This window comes from Nyctereutes procyonoides, unplaced genomic scaffold (assembly GCF_905146905.1).
Source record: "Nyctereutes procyonoides isolate TBG_1078 unplaced genomic scaffold, NYPRO_anot_genome, whole genome shotgun sequence".
NCBI lineage: Eukaryota > Metazoa > Chordata > Mammalia > Carnivora > Canidae > Nyctereutes > Nyctereutes procyonoides.
The window spans coordinates 61901851-61929762 of record NW_026575142.1 but is presented as its reverse complement, the minus strand read 5'-3'; the positions used below and the strand labels follow the sequence as shown (position 1 = coordinate 61929762).

General features: G+C 34.9%; 1 long non-coding RNA gene and 2 pseudogenes across 1 annotated transcript; all 3 read right to left on the bottom strand.

Moving 5' to 3' along the window:
• Window positions 1–2364: 2364 nt before the first annotated feature.
• LOC129498747 (uncharacterized) lies at window positions 2365–12104 on the bottom strand. The gene is made up of 3 exons (XR_008662195.1): window positions 12052–12104; window positions 5948–6036; window positions 2365–2622 (listed from the first exon to the last, which is right to left on the bottom strand). It is a non-coding gene; the product is annotated as an uncharacterized LOC129498747 (long non-coding RNA).
• A 2029-nt stretch (window positions 12105–14133) lies between these two features.
• LOC129498471 (glyceraldehyde-3-phosphate dehydrogenase-like) lies at window positions 14134–14663 on the bottom strand (annotated as a pseudogene).
• Window positions 14664–18158: 3495 nt separating this feature from the next.
• LOC129498980 (U2 spliceosomal RNA) lies at window positions 18159–18321 on the bottom strand (annotated as a pseudogene).
• Between the last annotated feature and the right edge of the window lie 9591 nt (window positions 18322–27912).

The window sequence follows — 27912 nt, the reverse complement described above, 5'->3', positions numbered from 1 at the left end:
TTTTTAAAAAAATCTCACTAATTTGTTTATGTGGATTATATGCTGGAATGAGAATATTTTAAATATATTGGGTCAAATAAAATATATTATTAAAATAAATTTTACCTGATTCTATTTACTTTTTAAGCATAATATCTAGAAAAATTTTAATTCTTTATGTGGCTTCTATTATATTTTCTGAACAGTACTGGCTGATATGAGTGAAATTAAGGCATGCTGTTGCCATAGCCTTCTAGCTACCAGCATATCACAGAATATGAAAAAGTCAGGCTGAGGACAGAAAAATGGAATGAGAACCTGGTGGAAACCTGCTGTTTTTGCAAGGCTGCAAGACGTTTTTAGTTGTTTCTCCATCCCTTCTGTATTAGTTATCTATTGACATTTAACTGCCCTGAAACCATTGATGGTTTTTAAAAAATAGGCAATTATTGTTTATAGTTTCCATGGGTTCAGAATCTAGCTGTGTCTTAGCTAGGTGCCTCTGTTTAAACGTATCACACAAGCTAAAATTAAAAATCAATCAGGGCTTTGGTCTCATCTGATGGCTTGACTAGAGAAGGATCTGCTTCTCAGATCACTCATATATTGTTGTCAGGATTCAATTTCTCATAGGTTTTTGAACGAGAGCTTCATTTCTTCACTGGCTGTTGGCCAAAGGCCTCCCTCAGTTCCTTGTCATATGGGCCCTTCCAAAGGTCAGCTCACAGCATGCCAGCTGGTTTCCTCAAGCAAGGGAGAGAAAAAAAAAAAAAGGAAGTCACCGTGTTTTTTTATTACTAATCTGAAGTGATAGTCCATTACTTTTGCCATATTTGGGTCTTTAATTTAAAGTGAGTCACCAGGGCCAGCCCGTAGTAAAGAAGACCGATTATATAAGAGCATGAATATTAGGTGAAAATAATCAGGGATCATCTTAGAGGCTGCCAAACAAACTTCTTGATGAACTCCATCCCCAGCCTCAGAGGTAAGCACTAGCCTGAAGTTTATAATTATTTATAGACAAATATTTATACTTTTACTTCAAATTAATGATTCACAAATAATATGTATTGTTTTTTTTGTATTGTTTTTTAATATGTATTGTTGTTTTATTGTGGTTTTAATATGTATCCACTTGATTATCCCCCTCAATATTACATTACATACATATATATGTGTATTATATACACATATATATGTATGTAATAGCCATGTTGATTTGACACTGGGAAATCTAGTTCAAAAAATTTACTTGCTATCTAATATTTCATTATATGAATAAGCACTAGTGGATTTATGCAGTTACTTACTAATATTTAGAGGATTTTTTCACATTTATTTTATTATAAACAGTGCTGCAAAGACATTTTTCTAAATGGTCTCTGTGCATATGTGGGAGAGTCTCTTCAGATCTGGGATTACTGGGATATAGAGAATATGCAACTTCAAATTTGTTAGATACTGCAAAGCTGCCTTCCAAAAAGAGATATTAATTTGTGGTCTTGTTAGCAAAGTATGTGAGTTCTTTTTTCAAGAGCACTTGAATTTATTGGATTTTAACTACATTTTCCCATTTTAATGGCAAAAAAAAAAAATCACATTTGTTACGGTGATAATCTGCATCTCCCTGATTAGTCGTGAGGTTGTACATACTTAAGTCATTTTTATATGTATATTTTGCCATACAAATTCCATTATCTGAGGCTTATTTTTATAGTTTGTGTCTTTTTTAATTGGTTGGTTGTCGTTTTTTTTTTTTTTTTCCTTATTTAGTTACTGGAGCTTTCCAGGTATTCTTGATTCAAAGACTTTATCTAACAGATGGTTGACAGATATATGACTTTTCTTATTTTTAAAATGTTTACATGTCAATTGATCAAAATGCTGAAATTTTAATGCATTGAATTTATTGCAATATTCATTTAATGGTTTCTGCATTTTGTATTTGCTTAAAGAAATACTCCTACCCTAAATTCACAAAGACATTCTGTGTTTTACTTTCTCTTCTTGACTCAATTATCCACTTGGAAAAGAAGTGTGTGTGGGGTTTTGTTTTTGTTTTTACCATCTGCACTCAGTCTTTCTAGGTATTTAGTAGGAGAATTTTCAGATTTGTCTCAGTCTTCTTTCTTACCTGAGCCAGAAACAGTCCATGTCAATCCATAAACTACTCTGTGATATTTTTTTCATTACTTGTGATAAAAAGCTCCTTAATGACACGAGGCAAAAATACACAGAATTCAATAATGAATAAATTTAATTCAACAATTTAAAGTGCTACAGGAAACTCAAGAAATATAAAGTGAAAATATGTTAACTTGTCATTGGTGTTAACAAATCCTGGGAGTTCTTTGCATAGAAGCCAGATGTCGAGGAGTTGAAAAGTGTTCCAGTCATCAGTGCTATTTTTTTTTATTGTTTTCACCTCTTAGTCTCCTAGAATCATGGTGAGGTTGCCCTTCCACTTCCCCATGTCACCATATGACTAGTTTTGGCCAATGAATTGTGAGAGGAAGTCAAGTGCATCTCTTTGGGATTGAATATGTCATTGTAACGACATCCAGGGCTCCTTCCCTACAGCACGGCAACCAGCGAGTTTCATGGTATGCTCATTCATCTGGATGGGTCCAGGAGTAAGGAAACCTGCATAAAGGAAAAGTGAATCTTTTTCATTATAAGCCATTGGGATTTTGGAATTTTATCACCACAGCATATCTTGATCCATCCTTATATAAATTAACACAAGAGGGATGTGAACTCATGCCCACAGCATAAGGATGGGCTAGCTTATGCTATACTGACAAATAATGGGATAACTCAGCAGCTGTAAACATCAAAGTTTCATTTTTTTTCTCATGCTACATGTCCAGCATGAGTTAACTGTAGGCTCTGCTCCACATTTTCCTCTCTCTAGGCCCTAGGCCAACAGAGCAGTCACCAGCTGGAGCACCGCCAGTCATCAGGGTAGAGGAAAAAAGTAGGTGGCAAATTGCACATGAGCTCTTTAAGCCTAATTATGACACATGTCAATTCCACACGTATTTTATTTTAGTTTGGGTTCCCTAGAAACAGCCTCTGAGCTAATGGCTCATATGAAAGTAATATAAGTAATAAGTGTTCACAATTAAAACCAGGAAGACAGTGGGGAAGTGGGACCAAAGGTAAAGGAAGCCAAGAAATGTTGCAATGTCAAGCAAAGTGTCCTGAAATTTTGGCTCCATCATCAAGATAGCTCTGGAGACTGGGCCAGTCAAATCTGAAATTATCCTGACCACGTTCACAGAACCTGCACTATTATACCCTGCTACTTGTCAGTTTCTATTTTAGGGTTTCCATTGTGGTGATACAAACTTCCAGGCTTCTGGGGCTCCTGCGGCCCATAGAGAGTCGCAGATCTGGACTTTGGCAGTGAAAACACATGAATCTTTGTGCACAAAAAGGATGACAGGTCCTAGGGGATGGGAAGGCACTGACAGCTCTGATATGCATTTCAAAGGCAAAGCACAACACACCTAAGCCTTAAGAAGGCAAGGAAGTGCAATTCTACCCCATTAGCAGAGGGAGAAAGAGCAACCACAATGAAATGAGACAAAAGAGAAAGACTCAGAACTGAAGCTTTCTTAGAGAAACATTTTTGGATGGAAACAATGAGGGCCAAATGAGGACCCAGATCATGAGTTCAAAATGAATCAATCCACACTGTTCCCCCTTCCGCTGAGCCTGTCTAGGGCTGTTGTGCTGAAGGGTGTTGTAAGGTGGAGCATGACGATGCAAGAGGGAAAATGGATTTGTGCTTTTGGCCTGTGAGTAATGAAAGTGAGTCACTGTGTGGCACCATCTTGTAAAGAAACAAGAGAAGCCAAGAGAAGGTGAAGCATAGGGAGCGTATAGGGTGTCGAGGGCTTCATTGGCCAGAGTAGAACTAATGCCATGAGAGCAAATATAGTTCCAAACTTTTGAATTCAGAGGTTCTATCATTCAGAGTGATAACAAGATTAAGTGTATGACATGAAGCTATCATCACGAAAATTATAGAATTAAGACAGGGTGTTGGGCACTTTATTCACATGTAGAACCTGACATAGGTGTTGGTTGAGATGATTAGGAGATCAGACACAGTGTTTTAATTTGGAGCATAAAATTCTGTAGTGCAAAATGCAAAGAGTTAACTGCTGAGGCATCACTGATGGAATCCTAGATTTTTAGAATTAGTGTCTAAAACTATATATTGTGACTAATACTATCTGTCCTACCTATTTAACTAGTTGCTATTACTAATGGTTACTATTTCTCTTGAGCATTAAATACAGTAATGAAAGCATCTTATCTAATATGCAAAGTTTTGGGCAAATATTATGCTGCCAACCTAGATTGTATACTCAAAGTCTCATACAACAGCATGCACATCAGAGCACATCAGAGCTGTCCAGTGTGTGCTAAATTGAACTGAGCCAATATTTGAAAATGCCAGATAGCTTCACTTTTGTTTAAATGCAGTGCGATTAGGGAAAAAGAGGTACCTGGCCTCAGATCACATGGTATTGATCAATGTTCTCCTTAGATAAACAAGAATAATTTGATGTAAATTACTATCTGTCTTTGTCTAGGAGATACAATTGAAAAGTCAGCAGGAAAACCAAATTGCAACTCCATTTAAGTAATAAGAAACAGCAGGGTATGGTATTGTTACATTAAACACCCTGAAGTGAGTTAATGTGATTATAATGTGGCTTCTTTAAACAAACCAATTATAGCATGCACAGGTAATAAATCATTATCAGTATTGGAATATGAAGCTTAATCTCATATTTCTGCTTACAGATATATAAAAATTTTAAATGCATCAATATAAAATATAAACATTCCTATTTTACTGTTTTATAGTTTGCCCAGCTAGAAATGTTTCACTACTCACCATATTTTTAATTCTTTCATTGATGAGTTTATCTTTTCATTCACTTACATAAAACCTTACCAATTAAGGCTATATACGGGATTCAAATATGATATATGCTATATATATGTGTTTTATGATTCTTTTGTTTTAAAGAGTTACATTATAACCACATTAACTCACTGGGGGATGTGGAAGGAGGGGATTCTAATGTAACAATAACCTAGCCTAATGTGTCTTAATATTTAAAAAGAGATGTCTTCAAGGAGTTTATAATCTGATAGGGGAAAGAATGTATTCAGAACAATAACTCAAATGTCAGGAATAAACCGTTTTAAGCTCCACAGAGAGAGCTGGAACGTATGCATGGAGATTTAGGGGAGCGAGAAGTAGCTTCTTTGGAAAAAGGAGAGACAGTTTCTAGAGAAGAGAATATTTTGAATTAACCATGAAGGATAAGTAAAATTTCTTAATGAGAAGTGTTGTGCAGCGAGGGAGAAAGAGTATAGAATTGAGATCATGCTGAATAAGTTCATTAAGCAATGGGCTTTAAATTAGTGTTTGTTCTTTTTTTATGGTTCTATGATATTTTATGGTTCTTTAAATTATTTTTTTTGACTAAAATAAAATGGAATCATCCTCACATACTCTATGAGTATGTGCAGATATATATTTCAAGCAATTCTTCAAGAAAAATATCAGTTCTTCACTAAGCATTGACTATGTCCATATGCAGCAGAAAGAGATCCGGGTGACCTGACCTAGCATATCTGTCGGGGAAAGGAGAGAAGAAGCGGGTTTATCATTTATTCGAAGATAAAACTGACCAGCTTTGCTGATGGAGTGGAAGAAGGTAAGAGGAAAAGTCAAAAATAGCTATAAGATTTTAACTTTATCAAGTGAATGGATGGTGCTACTATTTATTAAGGAGGACAGGGACAGAGATCAAGCTTTGTAGGCCTGTTTCACCCAAGACCTTTCTCTTATTTTAAAAATGCTATAATGAATGTTTCCCTGCATAGAAAGTTTTCCATAGTTAGGGGGCTATGGACTTGAATGGGTCTGTCTTTTTACCTCTAGTGAAGTAGGAACGGAAGTGAGCTAGTTCTTACAGCTTCTCTGCCATTCAAACAATCCTTCTTTCTCCAGTCTCCGTGTCATTCCTGCATTAGCAATGAGACAGGTCAATGTGCACCCTTTCTCAGTATATATTGCAGCACATAAAAAGATATTGGCCAAATTTCTTAGAAATCCCTTCCTTCAGATCTGAGTAGTGAGGTCAGCCATGGCTTCCTTTCTTTATATTTCTATAGGGAATGATACCTTCTTCACTAAGTTTTTCTGATAAAAGGTGACTTTCTTTCTCTCACCAATTATCAAACCAGTTTGGTCACCCTTACACCTAAGAAGAAACTGGCACTCTCATTTTAAGAAATCAGCCTTGGTGAATTTAATAATTTTGTTTTCCCCGTGATGCTTGCTATATTGTAAACTCTGTACTATTCAATAATCTCTAAGAGAAGGAAAATATTTGTTATAGAATGGACTGGGTTTATTTCTCTGCTTTTAGAAAAAAGCAAATATCTCTGTTCAAAAGTTTACTTCATTAATTATTATTTACTAGCTACAATAATCACTCTAGACTACAGAGTAGCAAATTATACTACTTCCTCTTTTAAAGATTGCTAGATCCATTGCTGTAGGCATAGCCTCCAGCTCCATTTACTCTCACATATTTAGAATTGATTATCATATCACCTTTGGCTATTATTTTCTATGTACACACATACATACACCAAAAACAAAACTTATTACTGGTTTAATTGAAGAAATCCAACTTGGTGAGATTATTTTTCCACTAACTGCTACCAAGTGTGTTCTTTGGATTCTCTTTGGAATCACCTTTTCCTATGGGTTGTGATTTCTCATTTACAATATATCAATTTAATTGCATAACTTTTCAGTTTTATTAAGAAGTTTGAACTTATACTAGTTCATTCTAATACCAGTAGAAAGTTATTTATGAGTATTAAGCTAAGTAGTATTATAACATATTTAATGCATTGGAAAATTACTCTGAGTCGATAATGGAGAAAGACCTACCTAGAAACATGGAAAAATGTTAGTTAAGAGATTTTTAAGTCATCACAGGGAGAGAGAATACCGTTATTTGATTTAATAATGTGCCAGAGAAAATGAAGATAAGTGGAAGGCTTTAAAATATAATTTTGAAGTAGGATCAACAGGAATTCAGGAATGTCTATGGTGTAAAGTGAGGGAAAGAGAGACACAAGGATGGTGCTGGGTTTCTTTGACAGCAGCCCAGATGATAATAATATTATCTGGGGCAGGATGTACACAAGGAGAACTGAGGGACAAACAGTTACCAGTTTTAATCATGTTGGACCTGAGCTAACTGTGATATATATAGTATTATTCAATCGGATATGAGTCTGAAGCTCATGAAAGAAATGGTGTCTGGCTCTCTTAAAAAAGGAATCATCAGAATTGATGGAAATTGAGTTATGAGAGGACGTATAAACTCTAATATTATAAGATGAGAGACAGAAGAGTGTTCTACAAGAAACCAGATAAACTGCAACAAGATAGAAAGAGGTAAACTCTGGATGTATGGTGACAGGGAGGTTCTGTTAAGTGTATTTCCAGAAGGAAGGATATAAGTAAAATGCATCGGGGATTTGATAAAACTAAAAGTGTCCATTGTATTTCTCAAAAAAAAAAATTGCAATATCATAGCACAAGTTTCAGGGAAAAAGTGAGAACTGAAGCTAAAAAACAGTCAATTGTGGCATGAATGGCAGTGGAAACATAGGGACACAAGGAAGTAAAAATTTTGAAAGGTTTGGAGAGGGCTAGAATAGATGAGACCAAACAAAATGGTGAATATCAGGGATATGAGTATTTATGTGAGCATTTATAAGAATATTTATATGAGCATTTATAAGAAGACTAGAGTGGAGAGAGAACTTGAAGATACAGAGCATAGATGGGGAACAGGTAGTGTGGTTCCTTAGGAGCAGATGGTAGTCAATTTTGGTGGCCTTGTGCAAGGATTACCTTTAGTGTTGGAAAAACCATTTCTATTCCATTTTAGAGGAGAGTTGTAAAAAGAGCGAGATGAGTGAAATTATAGGCAACTGTTCAGGTCCAGTACCTGAATTGTGGAAGAGAGCACATCTGACAATCCTTGTTGTATGTAAACCAGTAAGTCATCTCCAGACACTGACAAAGAGTGCTAGCAGTATCGGAGATTTAAGACAAGTGAGGAAGAAAAGGAGAGGGAGCGAAGACAAATAGAGAGATTTCTAGACTGCTTAGCGGACCGAATTAAGGTTAAATAGTAGCATGGATTTAGAAAGGAAACTATCCACACAGTAGATTAGTGTTTTCTCTCCTCTCTTTACCTCGAAGTGAAAGGTAACCTAGTTATTGGTTTATTAGCAGGTTCAATTGATTTGGCATTGGAAATTGCCCAGGTGGTGCTTCAAACAGCAAAGGAGAAGGATATTGGCCAGAGGTGAACATAAAAAAATCAGAGATCAGATTTTACTTGTTAAGTAATAAAAATGCCATGTTATTGCACAAGGTATTGTTGGTTTTATAAATATAAAATGATACCTAAACTTCCCTCTAAGATGTGATCTAATTTTGCTCTCCTAATCTTCATAAGTTTTTTTTTAATTTATTTTTTATTTTTTATTTTTTTTTATTTATTTATGATAGTCACACACAGAGAGAGAGAGGCAGAGACACAGGCAGAGGGAGAAGCAGGCACCATGCACCGGGAGCCCGATGTGGGATTCGATCCCGGGTCTCCAGGATCGCGCCCTGGGCCAAAGGCAGGCGCCAAACCGCTGCGCCACCCAGGGATCCCCATAAGTTTTTAAAAATATCACAGCATACGTATATTTTGCCCTAAAGTCACGTAAAAGCCTTACTGTTTGGCCTAAATTGACGATTACTTAAAGATAAGTTTTGTAAATGTCTAATGATTTTTCTTTGACAAGATACTAAGGGTTATATCGTTATATTTTTTGTGCTGTATTTGAAATAAAATAAATTTTGGAATATATGAACATTCATGCACAACTTTTTTTGCCTAGCATTTCTACCGTATCAAGTGTGATTAAATCTCTATCTATATTCTGGGATAAAATAATAATTATTTAAACATCTGCCACTTCCCAGAAATAATTACAATTTGCTTAGAGTAGATTAGTTTAGCAAAGTTTAAAAATCCATGTTACCTTTGAAAGTGGATGGTTCTTGATATGCATGTATATCTAACACACACAAATAATTATTCTGTCAAATAACTATGTCAAACCATAATTGCCTTATAAAAACAAAGTGAGATGTCTTTTTAAAAAAATCTCTAAGTCTGGCCTTTGTTTTTTTTTTTTTTTTTTTTTAATTTTTATTTATTTATGATAGTCACATAGAATGAGAGAGAGAGAGGCAGAGACACAGGCAGAGGGAGAAGCAGGCTCCATGCACCGGGAGCCCGACGTGGGATTCGATCCCGGGTCTCCAGGATCGCGCCCTGGGCCAAAGGCAGGCGCCAAACCGCTGCGCCACCCAGGGATCCCAAGTCTGGCCTTTTGTAATGCTAAGTGAGGAGCTGGTCCTTCCCTTTGATATGTAAAAGTTGATTTGAAGCTAAGCTTGGGTATAATGATTAGACAGAGCTGGATCCCCCAGCCAACAAAGTGAAAAGAATTTATACACTTTATAGTTCCAAGGAACAAGATCTATGAAATCTGACATACCTTTACCATTGAAGTAGTAGTAGCCAGAATGACATTAAGAGGGGGAATATGTAATCTAATAAACTTTTAATAAATTTTTCACCAAAAAATATAGAAATGAAAAACTATAGAAATGAAAATATACAACTAAATTAATTTTCAAAGGACAAAAGTGTAACCAGCACCCTTGCTGGTTAGAACAATTACCAGTATCATTGAGCCCTTTCCTGGCGCTTCTAATCACTGTTCCCCATCAGAAATAACCACCGAGCTGAGTCCTAGCATAATGATGGATTTGATTATTTTGATTTTGAAGTTTTTATAAATGGTATCAGTCAGTATAAAAGTCCTCTGTGTCTCATATCCTTTGTCCATGTGGTTATGTGTAGTTTGCTTAATAGTTCCACAGTGGGGTTTCTTAATGTTGCACTATTCACATTTGGGGCCAGATGTTACTTTGTCATGCGAGAATGTCCTATGCAAGGCAAGATATTTAACAGCATCTCTGACATCTAACCACTAGATGCCAATAAGACTCCCTGAAGTGTGACCACTGAAAGTGTCTCTAGACATTGTCAAGCACCCCAAAATAATAATTGCCTCTAAACCAGAACCACTGCCTTATAGAATTCAATTGAATATACCAAAAATAGTTAATAATTTTACGACTGATCAACATTTGAGTTGTTTCCTTTATTTTATGTGTTGTTTTGAACATTCTAGTATGTGACTTACATTAACCATATGCAAATCTGTTGGGTATACACATAGGGAGGAATCACTGGGTCAAGAGGCATGCTTTAGTAGGTATGTTAGTTTTCCAGAGGTGGTTGTGCCAATTGATTCTCTCAAAAGTAAATGAGGGTTAGAGTTGCTACACAACATTTGGAATTCTTGGCCTAATTAGCACTTCTGGTAAGTATGAAGTGTTATCTTGTGTTTTTTTTTTTTTTTGTAGTTTCCTGTCAGTAATTAAATGGAGTGTTTTTTCATATGTTGAATGGATATTTGGATCGTGAAGTACACATTTAAGACTACTGTAGATTTTTTTTTTTAAGATTTTATTTATTTACATGAGCGACACAGAGAGAAAGGCAGAGACACAGGCAGAGAGAGAAGCAGGCTCCGTGCAGGAAGCCCGACGCCAGACTCGATCCTGGGATCAGGCCCTGGGCCAAAGGCAGACATTAAACCGCTGAGCCATCCAGGCATCCCCCTGTAGATTTTTTTATTGGTTTGATCATCTCTTCCTTACAAATATGTGACAGTTTATATATATATATATATATATATATATATATATATATATATATATGCTAGATACAAATCCACTGTTGGATATAGTTATGGCAAAAATCTTCTACTAATGTGTGACTTACCTTTTCACTTTCTTAATAGTGTTTTTTAATGACCAGAAATGTATAATCTTGATGCAGTTCAATCTATGATATTTTCTCTTTATGATAAGTATTTTTCATGTCCAAGTAACTGTATTTTGTTGACTGTAGATATTGTCATATGTTTTCTTCTAGGACATCTATTATTTTAATTTCTTATTTAGAAGCACAATTCAGGGATCCCTGGGTGGCGCAGCAGTTTGGCGCCTGCCTTTGGCCCAGGCACGATCCTGGAGACCCGGGATCGAATCCCACGTCGGGCTCCAGGTGCATGGAGCCTGCTTCTCCCTCTGCCTGTGTCTCTGCCTCTCTCTCTCTCTCTGTGTGACTATCATAAATAAATAAAAATTTAAAAAAAACAGAAGCACAATTCATCTGGAATTAATATATAGCATGAGATAGAGATAAAATTTATTTGTTCTATACTGATGTTCAAATAATAGAATACTATTTATTAAAAGACCACTCTACTCCTATTGCAATTCAGATTTATGCAATTCACTATGTTAGTATTCATGTTATAAACCAGGTGATCACTTAAGTGTGGGTCTGACTTTTGGTTTATGTTCCATTGGTCCATTTGTCTATTTTTTTTCTGATATCACACTGTCATAATTGCTGTAGTTTTATAGAAAGGTATGATATCTAGTCAAGTTCTTCAGGTTTGTTTTTTATTAACATCATCTTGACTCTTTATATTTCCACAAGAATTTTAGAAGCACCTTTTAAATTTCTGTTAAATGAGACCTCTGGATGTAACTCTTGATTTTGGCTAGGGCCATGATCTCAAGGTCATATTCTCAGGGCAGTGAGATTGAGTCCTGCTTCAAGCTCTGCAACGAGCATGGAGCCCACTTAAGATTCTCTTTCTCCCTCTCCCTCTACCCCTTCCTGCCTCTCTCTCTCATAAATAAATAAATAAATAAATAAATAAATAAATAAATAAGAAAGAAAGAAAATTTCTGTTAAAACTGCTAAGAATTTGCTAGATAATATGTTGCCCATCTCATACCTGGAAAAATACTCACACTTCCAAGGAAATGGCCAATCATCTTCCCACAATTTCTACCTACAAAAATGAAGGAAAATCTTGTGAATTGTAAAACTGGAGCATTTTTTTTAAAGAAAATATCTCTATTAAGATATAATGATATGCAAAAAACTGCACATATTTAATATATACAATTTGATAAGTTTGCTCATATGCATACACTTGTGAAACTTAAAGAATAATCAAAGTGATAAATATCTATCACCTCCAAAAGTTTTCCTATACTCTCCATTTTTTTGTGGTAAGAACATGTAACATGAAATCTTCTCCCTTAATTTTTTTATGTGCACAGTATATTGTTAACTGAAGATACCATGCTGTACGGTATATCTCTAGAACTTATTCATCTTGCATAATTTATATTTTATGCCCACTGAGTAACAACTCTCCATTTTACCTTGCCCCTAGACTCTGGCAACCAACACTCTACTCTCTGATTCTATGAGTTTGACTATTTTAGATACCCCATTTAAGTGGTATCATATAGTGTTTATTCTTCTGTGACTGGCTTAGTTCACTCAGCATTAAGTTCTCAAGGGTCGTCCATATTGTTACATATGACAGGATTTCCTTCTTTTTATGTTTATATTTTATTGTATGTGTATACCACATTTTCTTTATCCATTTATCTATTGATAGACATTTTAGTTGTTTGCTTATCATGGCTATTGTGAATAATGCTTCAATGAACATGAAAGTGCAACTATTCTTCAAAATCTTAATTTCCATTCTTTTGGAATATACCACATGAGATTATATGTATATACCATGTGAGATTACTGGATCATACAGTACTTTCGTTGATGCAGAATTTTATATTCCCACCATTAGTGTATCAGGGTTCCAATTTCTCCACATTCTTACCAATATCTGTTATCTTTTTTAAAAGTAATCATCATGAGGTGATATCTTATTGTAGTTTCAATTTTCATTTCATTCATGATTAGTGATGTGAATATCTTTTCACATACTCATTGGTCATTTGTATGCCTTGGCCAATGGAACAGAATGGAAAGCCAAGAAATTAACCCATATGTACACAGTAAACTGATCTTCAACAGGTTTACCAAGAACACACAACGACGAGTGGATAGGCTCTTCAGTAAGTGGTGTTGTGAAAAATGAATATTCACATACAAAAAAATCAAAACAAAAGAAATTGGACCCTTGTCTTACATTCCAAAATGGATTAGAAATTTAGACAGAAGACCTAACACTGTAAAACTCCTAAAAGAGAACATAGAAGAAAACCTTCTTGACATTGATTTGGGAATGATTTCTTGGATATGACACCAGAGCACAGACCACAAAAGCAAAATAAGCTAGTGGGACTATATAAATTAAAAAGGTTCTGCATAACAAAGAAAACAATGAACATAGTCTCCTTAGCATGCTAGATTTAGGGTCCTAAACTTTTTGCTTATCAGCTCAAGATTCTTTAGACACGTTTTCTGAGAGACAGCCAGGAAGAAAATCTATAGACTATCTGTCCTACATGAATAGGCATGGCATCACATCTACCATAATTTGTTGGTTTTATATTAGTTTCCTAGGGCTTCCATATCAAAGTACCATAAACTGGATAGCTTAAAAGGATAGAAATTTGTTTTTTCAAAGTTTTGGGGGGCCAGAAATCCAAAGTCAAGGTGTTAGCAGTGACATCCTTCCTCTGAAACCTGAATCCTTCCTTGCCTCTTCCTGTCTTTTGTTGGTTTTCACACTCTTTGGTGTTCCTTGACTTATAGATGTATCTTTTCAATCCTCTATCTTCACATGGTATTTTCCTTGTGTGTATGTGCTTCCACATGGATCTTCTTATAAGGACACCAGTCACATTGGATTAGAGGCCCACACCAGTATGATCTCATCTTAACCAATTACATCCACAGTGATCCTATTTTAAATCAGGTTACCTTCTGAGGTACTGGAGGTTAAGACGTCAATAAATCTTTATTTTTTTGGTTGGGGGGAGCACAATTCAACCTGGAACAGTTGTGACAGTCACAAAAATCTGCTCTGCTTTAAGAGGAAGAGACACAGACTTCAGCTTTTAGGGGAGAAATGGCAAATATTGGTGCTGAAGTGGTCATGGATGACTTTGGCCAGAGGACCCAAGCAGTTGGTGGTGCAGAAGGCATTGCTGACAATCTTGAGGGAGTTATCTTACTTCTCATGGTTCACGCCCTTCACAAACATGGGGGGCATCAGCAGAAGGAGCAGAGATGATGACCCTCCTGGCCCCGCCCTTCAAGTGAGCCCAGTCTTCTTCATGGAGAAGACCCCAGCAGACAGCACAGCATACTCAGCACTAGCAACACCCCATTTGATGTTGGCAGGATTTCACTCCTGGAAGATGGAGATGGACTTCCCATTGATGACAAGTTTCCCATCTCAGCTTTGATTGTGCCGTGTAATTTGCCATGGGTAGAATCATACTGGAACATGTACAACATGTAGTTGAGTTCAATGAAAGGGTCATTGATGGTGACAATATCCACTTTGTCAGAGTTAAAAGCAGCCCTGGTGACCTGATGCCCAATATGGTCAAATCTGTTTACTCCAACCTTCACCATCGTGTCTTGGGGATGTGACTGGCACTGCACCAGAAGATGCATTGTCTGTCAAACAGGAAGGAGCAGAGAACTTCAAAGTTTTCTATTAGCTATTGCTCCATTAGTGTTTTGATATTTAAATGTTTTGTTTCCCATTGATGACAAGTTTCCCGTTCTGTCTTGACTGTACCGTGGAATTAGCCGTGGGTAGAATCATACTGGAACATGTACACCATGTAGTTGAGGTCATGAAGGGGTCATTGATGGTGATAATATCCACTTTGTCAGAGTTAAAAGCATTTAGCATTTATATGATTTAGGCATTTATATGATTTTTAATCATAGGCATTAATTTAGACATTTATATGATTTTTATCTCAGTAATTAAGCTACCTTTGTTTTCTCAGAAAATTAAAGGCTATTTTTTTTTTCTTTATTTATGATAGTCACAGAGAGAGAGAGAGAGAGAGGCAGAGACATAGGCTGAGGGAGAAGCAGGCTCCATGCACCGGGAGCCCGACATGGGATTCAATCCCGGGTCTCCAGGATCGCGCCCTGGGCCAAAGGCTGGCGCTAAACCGCTGCGCCACCCAGGGATCCCCCTTAAAGGCTATTTTTAATTTAATTTTTTTTCAGGGCAGTCCTGGTGGCTCAGAGGTTTAGCGCTGCCTTCAGCCCATGGTGTGATCCTGGAGTCCTGGGATCAAGTCCTACGTCAGGCTCCCTGCTTGGAGCCTGCTTCTCCCTCTGCCTGTGTCTCTGCCTCTCTTTCTCTCTCTCTCTCTCTCTCTCTCTCTCTCTCTCTCTCTCTGTGTCTCTGGTGAATAAATAAATAAAATACTTTTTTTAAAAAAAAATAATTTTTTTTTTAAAGAATCTGGTTTTTATAAGTTTAAGTTTTTCAGTTGTGTCAGCATTTTGGTCTTTGGATGACTTTCTTTTTCTATCAGGAAATTTTTTATATTTTCTTATTTTCATTTAGATTTCATTGATTTCACTTCAATTAGCAGATAATGTTTATTATTTGTGTTTTGTTAATGCATCATGTACATTCATGTGTGTTGGGGTTTGCCTCCTTTAGGAGCTATTATTACTTGAATCTGAACATCTATATTTTTTCATCCATAGCAATTATATTCCTTCCTGTTCTTTTTGCTTCTTTAACTGAATTTTTCACAATTTTCTCCCTTCGATTTGTTTGCTTTATTGAGTGTCACTTTTACTATTTATTGCCTCCAATGGTTTTTAAAACTTTTTTTTAGATTTCTCATACTTCTAGCAATTTCTTTTGCATCTTAGCTTCATTGCTCTGTGAATATAAGAATCTTTGCCATTGCATAAATAAATTGAACCTTGGAAAGATCAATAAGTTTCTGATATTTTATTTATGATAATATGTGATAAAGTATCCTCAGGACCACTCAGAAATAAGAAATCCTATTAATTTCAGCCATTTGCTGATTTTTCTTCACAATGAGAATAAAGAAATTAATAATGTAACAAGCATTTTTATCAAGGTAGGTTAAATCCATGATGTGTAAAATCTTAAACAATGTGAAATATTTTAATTGTTTGCACTGAGAATGAATGGATAACTTATTCCAATTCTAATTTAACTATATGATTTCTTGTCCTATTTAGAGAGATCTTTAAACTAGCTCTAATTAGTCTTTGCCATGGTCAGGGGTTTAACATAATTACATTATGAGTGGACATTATAATTTTACCACACATATCAGAAACTAGGAAATGCTGGGGGAGAAATGATAAGAATACCCTTCTCCTTGCAACAGCAATAGCCCAGAAATTTCCTGTGGATATCCACCAATATCCTAAAAGCAAGCCTCTGTCATTTGTCTTCAATGGCTGCAAACAATGCTAACTCTGGTATAAAGATGTCTTGATATATTTGAATTGAGCTTTAATTCATAGGGACTTAAAAGAGTCACTTTGAGTTTAATTCATAGGACCTCAGGATATGTTTGAGTTATTTGAGAATTTAATGCATGGGAACTTAAAAGAAATGTAAAACCCTGACCATTTTCTTTAACCATTAAATCTGTATCTCAATGTGATAAAAAAGAGGTTAGAAAACTGTTCAGCCCATAAAGGGAAAGTGTCCCTAATCTGGGTAGATGATAAAATATCTTGGAAATCCGAAAATCAATTAAATTAAAATATTTAGGAACCTCAAGCTAAGGAAGATTACCTAAATCTTGCCATGATTATTACCAGATAGAAACTAATTTATTTAATAATAATTTTTTTTATTTTATTTATTTTATTTATGATAGTCACAGAGAGAGAGAGAGAGAGGCAGAGACACAGGCAGAGGGAGAAGCAGGCTCCATGCACCGGGAGCCCCACGTGGGATTCGATCCCGGGTCTCCAGGATCGCGCCCTGGGCCAAAGGCAGGCGCCAAACCGCTGTGCCACCCAGGGATCCCCTAATAATAATTTTTAAAAGTATGTGTTATGGAAATATAGAATGATCATTTTGTAAGTGACCTCAAAAACAATTATATAGCCATTATTTTGTATCTGGAAAAAAACAAAAAAAACAAAAACAAAAAAACAAAAAAACCTGAGGCCAAGTGAAGCTCTTAAAAGATTTGGCTAAATTCATACAGCTGAAATTATAGCAGCCCTGTGCCTATGTCCTGGGTCTACTGGCAGCAAGTTATAAGTATACCTATTTTAGCACATACAATTATATGAATGGGATGTATATTCCAGAGTTTCTTTAAAATATGATTTTTTTCTAATTAAAGGAGTGTGAAGATTCAGCTGTCTCAGTGGGAATCATTATTTGTGTCGTAGCAAGTCATGTTACAATGTCTCAGGTAGTTCAATAAAACATACTGAAAGATTATTTTTCCGAAATATTATTATAAGAAACACATCAATCTCTGGACAATCAAAAGAAATAGATACATCATGTGTGGATCCTAAAAATACCTTAAGAATTAAAGAAAAGCATCCATTGTTCTAAAGTTTAACTCTTAAAATAAGATCCGTAACTACTAGTTTTTTCAAGTTAAAAAACAAAGAAAGATGCAGAAAGTAATAAAATTAATTGACCATCCAGGATTAATAATTAATTGTGAGTTATTATGGGTCACTTTTACTTAAGATTAAAAAAAGAAATTAAAAAACCAGATCATATTGTTTAAGTCACTTTTTTGTCTTCTCAGATCATCTACATTTATTTTTGTTTTTTCAAAAGGGGGAAAACAAAGGGTTATCTGTGTGGTGCGGTTGATTAAGTGTACTCTTGATTTCAGCCCAGGTAGTGATCTCAGCGTTGTGAGATAGAGCCCCACATTGAGCTCTGCACTCAGCAGGGAGTCTGCTTGAGATTCTCTCTCTATCCCTCTGACCCTCTTGCTTCTGCTAACATAAAAAAATAAATAAATAAATCTTAAAAAAAGAAAAAAGAAAAAGGACACCTTTTTCTTGGTGGCTCAGTGGTTGAGCATCTGCCTTTCACTCAGATCATGATCCCGGGGTCCTGGGAGGGAGTCCAGCATTGAGCTCCCTGCAGGGTGTCTGCTTCTCCTTCTGCCTGTGTGTGTATTTTATGAATAAATAAATAAACTCATAAATAAATAAATAAATAAAATCTTCAAAAAATAAATTAATTTTACACTTGATCTTAGCCAAAAGGCCGAGAAACGATCAAAAAATAATTTTAAAAAGGGAAAATAAAAAGTTGACTCCTTCAGTAAAGTTTAATAAAATACCTTTAAACATTTGTAATAAGGCCACTGAACGACCTTATATATAATTTTTTAAAAGTGCAAAAAGAGATGGAGAGGAACAATAGAGGATCAAAATCTGAATTTCCAGACTTTGTTTTCACCCAATTTAAAATAACCCCATGTGATTGTATCATTAACCAGCACAGCAAATCATTCCCATCAGACTGCTGCTCAATTATGTCTAAAGTACACTGGGTACTCGTTTTAAAATAGGTGACTGTTTTAAGAGGTACAGGGACAGCATGCAGAAATGGATACAAGAGAAAACAAAACGGAAGATTTAAGCATTGGTCGCTATAGACAGGAAGAAGAAAACTCAGACCACAGCTGCACCAGATTGTTTTCTTCAGACCGACAAAAATCTTGGCTAAATATTGTGGCTACAAAAATCAAGTGAATAAGTGCTCATGATTCTTTCTGTTCCAGTTCTATAATCACTATCCAATAGTTAAAGTCAAAGTTTATGTCCGGTGCAAAGACTGCCATGAGACTGTGGAGCAGTAGGTGTTTAGTTCGTTTGATGGGGGAGAGGAGAACTATAATTGAGCGGTTTACAAAATAACGCTCTAGAATTTTTGGATTAAAATATTGTAAAGGTATATAAAGGCATATAAAATACTGAAGGATTCCTTTTCTTTTAAAGATTTATTTATTTATTAGAGAGAGAAAGAAAGAGAGAATGAGCAGGAGGGACAGAGGGAGAGGGAGAGAGATCTCAAGCAGACTCTGCACTAAGCCCAGAGCCTGACTCAGGGCTGGATCCCAATTCCCTGAGATCATGACCTGCCTGAGCCAAAACCAAGAGTCAGATGCTTAACCGACTGAGCCACCCAAATGCCCCAAATACTGAAGAAGTCTTTTAACTTCACATATTGGGAGATTAATTGCACAGTGCTGGATGTAACTGACAAGTAAAATTCTTAATCCCTTGTTATCTTTCCTCAAGAAGGTAATTATAGAGTATCCACTGACTCTGTACATCTCTTGGGAGACTAGAGATGAAAATAATTTTATCTCACAAAGTCAAGGAAGAATTTTTGTGGATCAAGTACTCAAGAAAGACACGCACAGAATATATCGGTTGATATTACATTGATGATATCTTCACAGATTTAGGAAATATAATTTTATATTTTCAGTTAAGTAACATCACAGAGATAAAAGACGAGGCATAATATTGCATTAGATATGAATATGGATGTTTTAGCTCAACACTGGTTAATAAAACAGAGTTTCTTTTATAGTCACTCTTGTTAAAATTATAACTCCAGAGGCCCCTGGGTGGCTCAGGTCATGATCTCAGGGTCTTGGGATTGAGCCGCTTGTCAGGTTCCTGCTTATCAAGGAGTCTGCTTCTCTGTCTCCTTCTGTCCCTCCCCCTAGCTCATGCTCACTCTCTAACTCAAATAAATAAATAAAATATTTTTTAAAAAATAGAATAAAATTATAACTCCATAATCACCGTTAGGAAAAACCCAGAAAATGTGCTTAAGGTTTTTTTTGTAATATGAACAATATGATATTTTGTTTTCTACTTGTATATTTGATTCCTTTTTGTAATCCTTGCAAAATATTAACATTTAATCTTTTTCAATAACATTCTAAAGGCATGGATTTTCATAATAAACATTTCCAAAGGTGCTTTTGTATCTCCATCATATATTACTATTGTAAATTTACCTTCTTACATTCTATAGATGCCAGTTAAACTGACAAGTTGGTATAAATGAAGCAGTGAATGAATTAATGACACATTCTCCAGATTGTTTTATTTATCAGACTAGAAAATTTGTGTTCATTGAGCAGCCACCATGTGTTTGTTCCATGCTTACTATTTTATAAATATTACCTGATTTATTTTCCCTTACAATTTCAGAAAGTATATAATAATATTCCTATTTATTTTAGGTTGAGGAATTGGGGTTCAGGAAGGTTAATTATTTAGTCCAAACAAGCAGAAAGTGATGAAGCTTTAATTTTTATATAGAAATTCCTTTAACTACAGTTTTCCTTCTTTTTCCATAGGAGGAAACAAATCTCTTAGAATGTATAGTCTTCAGAATGTATCTGTAACACCTGTCTCCTAGCATAAACAATTGATAGAATTTGATCCATATGCAAAACAAACTTGGAAGAAATCATTTATTTCAGTTGAGAAGCTTCTCTTTTAATTTGCTTCTTCAGAAACGTTATTATGGGTTCTTGGTTAAATTTTTTTTTTCATATGACCTGGATTTTAGTTATTCCTTTCTGGAAATTTCCAAAATCTGTCATAGCTTTTTTGTTAAATAGTTCAATTTGGGAACTTTTAGCAAAGAAAAGCTATTTATTTAACCTTTTTGCTAAGTAGGAAAATGATGAGGTGAACTAAAAGAAAAAGTAGAGCAGATTAATCACCTTAAAACTTTATGTTCTATAATGACTGATGAGATTCCAGAATTTTCTGAAGCAAAGAGTATAGTTTCTCAAAAACCTGACTGCTAAGAAAAAAAAGAAAAGATACAAAGCTCAGTTTTTCAGCTTCCTCTGTTATTCCTTTTTTGATCTGGCACTAGCTAGTGTCCCTTTTTACTCCATTCACATTTGTTGAAGATTCCTGTCCCCTCGGGGAAAATATTCTGCTAATTGGAAAGAACATTGTGATTATAGGGTTTAATATATTCTGTGGAAATATTTTCAATTATGTTTTGTACGCACATGTTGGCCATGCTCAACACATTGTCATGACCATGTGGAGAGGAGAGTGGGGAGGATGGAGGACAATCAATTAAATGCTTTAGGGATACCAGACATAAATTAATTGTTTGGGGATCCCTGGGTGGCACAGCGGTTAGCACCTGCCTTTAGCCCAGGGCGTGATCCTGGAGACCCGGGATCGAATCCCACATCGGGCTCCCGGTGCATGGAGTCTGCTTCTCCCTCTGCCTATGTCTCTGCCTCTCTCTCTCTGACTATCATAAATAAATAAAAATTAAAAAAAAATAGCTAGCCTCCTTAAAAAAAAATAAAATAAAATAAATTAATTGTTTGAAAGCAAGTAAGTATTCCATAGCATGTTAATCAATAGCTATAACATCAAATTTGACTTTCAAATATCTGGTATGGTATTAATTAATATTCCTTTGTTATTTAGTGAATTATTTCAGAAAATACACCAGCATGGTCTGTTGTCAAGTTACAACACAGCCTAGGGAAGGGAGATGGAAATTTACCCAATTAAATACATTAGAATATCGTATGTTATTTATGTAATTGCCCAAAATGATGGCAGCACAAGGTCCATTTTACTCTAAGAGATATAGATCCCAGCATACTTTGTAAAGTAGAAAACTCCACGTATTTTGTATCTTGTTTACAAAACTTATGTAACCTCTTTTCACAGTTATTTTTTGTAATGCCCTTCCCCATTCCATTCAGCAATATATTACATATTCCTTGAATGCATGTACCTTCAACATTTATATACCTTTCTACAGAAAACAAGAGTCAAGATTCTTTAATATATGGTTTAGTCTCTCGTTTGGAGGCTGATTTACTAAATATCATTGAAGGAAGGACTAACCATAAATAAAATATTTTAACAAATGGAGCCAAAAATATTTGTTAATATTGGCTTATTAAAAATCTATTTAAGTTACCATAGTTTATCAATCTTTATTGTGCATTTCAAGTGACTCATCTTTAAGATCTCATAGAGGAGTAGTTTTGCTCAAAGTTCGGCATCCACTTACAGTTTTTTTGCTTGATGATTATTCTTGTTAGTGACTATGCTTTTTTTTTTTTTGGATGCATTGCTAAGTTATGCCTTTAGCTGTGCTGCTATTAAAATTTTCCAAAATTACACTATGATGGTCTTGGCTTATAACAGTTTCTTTTTCTAGTATAAGCAATTAATAAACTTTTAATGAATATCTAGCTGACTGATGCCTATCTTATATAGACTATTATACTTGAAGGTATATGCTATCTTCTGTAATACTTTACCTTCCATAGGTACTCAAGAAAATTTGTTAAAATATATTTCATTCTTTTTATATTTCATAGTTTTTCACAATTAGCTTTTCCTGTGCCTTGAATCAATAAATTAAATAAGTGTAAGGAAATTCATAAATGTATACAGATTTGTGAACACTGATTTTTATTGATTTAATCTTAACCATTATATAACCCATAACATATATAATTCTGTTCAGCTATGCAACAATATACACTTGTTCACATTTTTTGTTACACAAGTTCAGTGTCCTCTGAAAGGTTCCCGCTCAATTTATTCATTTTGTCCTATTTTTACTTGCACTATTTATTTTACTACCCCATTATCCTTTGGCCCCTATGCCCTTGTTTTACATTTATGAGTTTCTTTCTTCCAGAATAAGTTTAAAAAATTCCAGTACCATGAATAGTCTGTTGTACCTAATGGTTCCAAACCATTGCTGCTTTATTTACCAACTTTTCCATTACCCTTTAGGCATTTCCTCAATAGTTCACAATCTCAATGGTACTTTTGTTTCATAGCTTTTTTTTTTTTCCCTCTAAGCACTCTACCCTGAAAAGCAAGTCTTCCATATACCGCTGCTTTGTTTTCACCTTTGAGACTGAGTTGAATGTGGTATTAAGTGAAGAGATAAAAAGTTAACACTAGAAAAACACATAAATACAATTGTTGTGCAGAAGAAAATCTTCTCTTTATATATTGGTTGAGTTGCTCTGTTCATATTAATAAAATATCTTCAGCCAATTATTATTTGTGTATCAAGTCCTCTGTTACACACTGTTGAGGAAATACAACTAAAAACATTTCTTCCCAACTGCAGAAAAATGCTCTGCAAAGGTAGAAGAGTAAGAAAGCACCTTTTTTGTTGTTGTTGAGTGAGCATTAAAGTAAATGCTATCCACATCATGGGCAAATGACTAAGAGATAAAAGAAATCTCAGGCTTTATATCGCTGAGCAGAGACCACCCATCACAGACGTGTTTTCAAGATAAACAATCACTAGTCCCCAAGTAAGAGGAATTACCAGCACCATTTGTCATGCAGAGTTCATCTTAAATTCACCTGTAAATGGATGACGATCTGTGTTACCTAACTGGTTTTATTCAAGGGGAAAATAAACTCATATCATTATGACAAGAGGTAATTTTGGAGCAAGAAACTCACTGGAGTTAGGCTCTTACCCTCCTACAGAAACTGAGAGAAAGGGATGATAATATTTCAAAGAGATGGCTCCCAGGACCTTGAAAAAGACATTTCTGGTTTGTAAAGCTGACAAGAGGCTTATTTAGGTTTCAGAAAGATTATACACATCTCCAAGGGACAGAGAAAGAATTTGCAATTATAAATTTTTTTTTTTTTTAATGAAATGCTCTGAAAGAAAAGGGGTAGGAAAAAGAATCTCCCTTTTGGTGTCAAGGAATTTTTTTTTTCTGATTTCTATTTATCCTTCCAACACCCTTGGGCTCTATATATGGTTCTTGCCAGAGAATAAATGTTGTAGAACTCACGCAGATGACTTTAACAACATTTGTCACACACACCTACATGTGTCCGCACACACACACACACACACACACACACACACACACACACATCACTGGGATCTATTTGGTGCTGGTAGATTGTTATCTTATTTCTGACTTTTTTTTTTTTACCTCTTTAGATTTCTTCGTCCTAAAGAAAGAACTATTTATATACTCTACTTAGTGACACTTTATTTACACAAATGCATTTTACAAATGTATTTGTTTGTTTGTTTGTTTGTTTTTGAAATTTCTGTTCAACAAAGAAAAATGGAGGCATTTCTTTGTGCAAAGTATTGTCCTAGATGGTATGGGCATGATATACTTCCTATCAGTGTTATTTAAGGTATCATACAATTATTCTGAAGTTTGAAATAGATTTTTTAAAAGTCATGCATATACAAGTCTATTTTTACATTAGGAAACTAAACAAATGATCTCTTAAAGAGTTTTTGAATAACTGTACCATCGCCTTATTAATGCAGTTATTGTGTAAGAGTTCATTTGTCCTGAGAATGGTTTAACATTTGTTCTTTTCAGTTTTCCTTTCTCCTTTAGTGAAAGTATACTTTTTAGTGACAATTAACAGTTAATGTCATTGCTACTTCTAGATAAATTTAGAACATCTGATGTAAAATAACTCACTACAAAGAACATTCTGATTCCTACAATCCATGTATTGTGAGCATGTACTGTAATTTCCTCTCTCAAATCCTGCAGGATATAGACAATCCTGGCACTGGCATATTTACTAAGATGCTCTTTTTACTGTAGTTTGGGGTATTTTTCTTGATAAATGGATTGATTTATAAATTTAGACTCTCCATTTGTTAATATTACATTCAAATGTCCTAATTATAAATTAAATTTTGTTTTTCAATCTCCTCATTCTTTTTCACATCTCACCTCTTTTCCTCTCTTCTCTTCCTATCTCAGTCTTCCAATCTACCATTTAAACATTTAAAGACAGTTCTTAAGCACCAATGGAAAACTTGTATCTTCTATGGGTTATTTTACTGTAGTCTTAAGAGGTTTCAAAATCCTATCTGCTTTGTATCTATTGCCACAGTTTGGGCTTTCATCATTACTTAATTCAGAGATTTAATTGGATTCCATATTCTTTGTGTGATCATCAATTTTTTGTTCATTATTTAATTGCATTTGTAGTTATAGGGAAAATTATTACGTAAAGTTATTTATTTTACTAAAAGGAGTCCAGTTGTGTGGGATTGCCACTATTATGGTATCAGTGGAATTGGCTGCAATCATTCCTCTGGTTGGGAATTAGGAGGTAGCATGTAAAACTTTTTAAAATAGGTTAGAACCTCAGATATTTACAGGCAGTAAATCCTAGAACTTTTGAGTAATTTATAAGAGGATTCAGTTAATTATGAAAACATTATGCCAAAACATAATTCAAAAATAGCAAGTCTCAGGGCACCTGGGTGGCTCAGTTGGTTAAGTGTCAGATTCTTGATTTTGGCCAGGTCATGATCTCAGGGTCCTCGGGCTTTGCGATGGGTGCGGAGTCTGCTTAAGAGTCTTTCTCTCCTGCTCCTCCCCACCCCTGCTCAGATACTCAATCTGTCTCTCAAAAGAAAGAGCTAGTCTCAAATCAAGCTAGACTTCTCCAAGTACTGGTACTTTTTCAAATTCTTGACTAGAGTAAGTTGTTTTATTCTTCAGAAAGAAAATAGTAGCATAGTCCAAAACAAAACAAAATAGTTATCAACTCTCCAAAGCAGTATTTCCAAAAAAATTATAGATTTTTTTTTTTTGTTAAAAGCATCAATAAATTGCCTAGGGCATTGGCCATTATTAACAGGCTCCTATGGAGTGTTGGTTTGTTTTTGTTTGCTTTTTTTTTTTTTTTTCCTACATTCAGACGCAACAAGTTAGGCAGAAAGGGGTAGACACTAAATAATAAGATTAAAATTACATGATGGAAAATTCCCATATTATTCAAGACCCTAATACCTCACCGTAAAAACTCATACATTTTATAAGCCATCACAATGCCTCCTTCTTTGGGATTTACAATCATAGTACTTTTTAAAAACATGTTTCTTTTGTCACCTGATGTCGAAGTTTCTACTTTAGTTCACTCCAAAATTATAAGACTAAGCACAACCTTCCACTCTGGTTAAGAACTGTAATTGATCCTACAAGATCCTACAAGACAAAACCAGGTTATTTCCCTATGTGATGTTATCAATATCAGGGAAGATTCCAAAAATTTCTATGCATGCAACATTAGAGGCAGTACTTTTCAAATTTCAACTTATATCAGAATCATCTAGAAAGCTTATTAAAAACTGGGATCCACGGACCCCCGAGTGGCTCAGCGGCTTAGCACCTACCTTTGGCCCAGGACATGATCCTGGAGTCCCAGGATCAAGTCCCACATTGGGCTCCCTGCATGGAGCCTGTTTCTCCTTCTGCCTTTGTCTCTGCCTATCTCTCTCTCTCTCTCTCTCTCTCTCTCTGTATCTCTCATAAATAAATACATAAAATCTTTAAAACAACAACAACAACAACAACAACAACAAAACCTGGGATCCCAGGGATTCTGAGCCTCAGTCCCAGAGGTTCTAAGTCAGTAGGTTTGAGAGAAGCAAGGCAATAATTTGCATTTCTGACAAGTTTCCAGGTTATGTTATGCTGCTGGTCTAGAAGTCACTCTTTGAAAATCACTGCATTATGAAACTGAGTGACTTGTCTTGAAGTGTCGTTTGCATAGTAACTTCACTATTATTAATTAGATAGCAACATTTTCATAAACACTATTTTATTCATATTTTACATTGAGAAAATGTCAAATGCCCATGCTAATTTTTTTTTCTTTAATTTGAGGTGACTAGGGGAAATGCAGAAATAATGTGGGAAATGAAGCCCACTTTGAGGATAACTGTGGATCTACACTATAGTTTTTAGGGTACTACATCACACTAATGTTTGTAGAAAAAAAATTCATGTTTGATGGAGTTGATGGGAAAGTATTAAAGGAAGGGAAAACTATAAAAGACTCAGTAAACAAAACAGTTTTGGATATTATAGAGCTCATAAATTCTGAAAGGCAAGTGTCAGCACATTTCTTTATCTCTATTCTGACTTCTTTTTTCTTTTCTTTTTATTTTTTTCTGGGAAAGAAAAGAATAGGCTTTGCATTTTATGGGATATATATGATTTATAAACAAAATTCAGTGAGAATTTTTTTTTAAAAAAAGCCTTTTTGTTGTTATTCCAAGGAAATTACTTTTAATAGAAAATCACAATTTCACATTTAATCTGAAATAGATAGAAAGGTTGCACAAACCACAATAAATAAAACAATTTAAAGGAATAGTCTAGCTTAATGAAAAAAGCTTCTTCCTATTATTTTCTATAGTTATTCAATGATACCCTGGCTTTAAAAGTCAAGTCGTAAATTTACAGTAATTTTCAAGAAGGGTAATAACGTTAGAGAAGACCTTTCTGTGATCTCATTTTTTTCCTTCACCTCTTCACTATAGATTCTGTACTTTTTTTCCTACCATTCTACTTTTGTCTTGTTTTGAATAATCATTTGATAATAATTATGTCTCTCTCCATTTATAAATTCTCTAGTCTTGCTTTATTTATTATGTATGATGCATATAATGTTAAGCACAAAAAGAGATCCCTTAAGATTTAATAACTTGCAGCAATATTAACAGATTATTTTTTTAATAAAGAAAAGACAAGTGCTCTATACATAGATTACTAGTATGTATTGTTCCAAGGAACAAAAGTGATAGGCAACCTTTTTTTTTTTTTTTTTGTTATTTGCAAAGAAGACATGGTACCAACCATGCAGTCATTTCAGAAATGGCCTGATTAGCAAACTCAATGCTTTCAAAATCCCCTAAAATTCATTCATTGTTTATTTATTTTTAAAAGTAGTTTATTTATTTATTCATGAAAGACACCTTTCCTTCATGAGAGAGGGAAAGGCAGAGATACAAGCAGAGGGA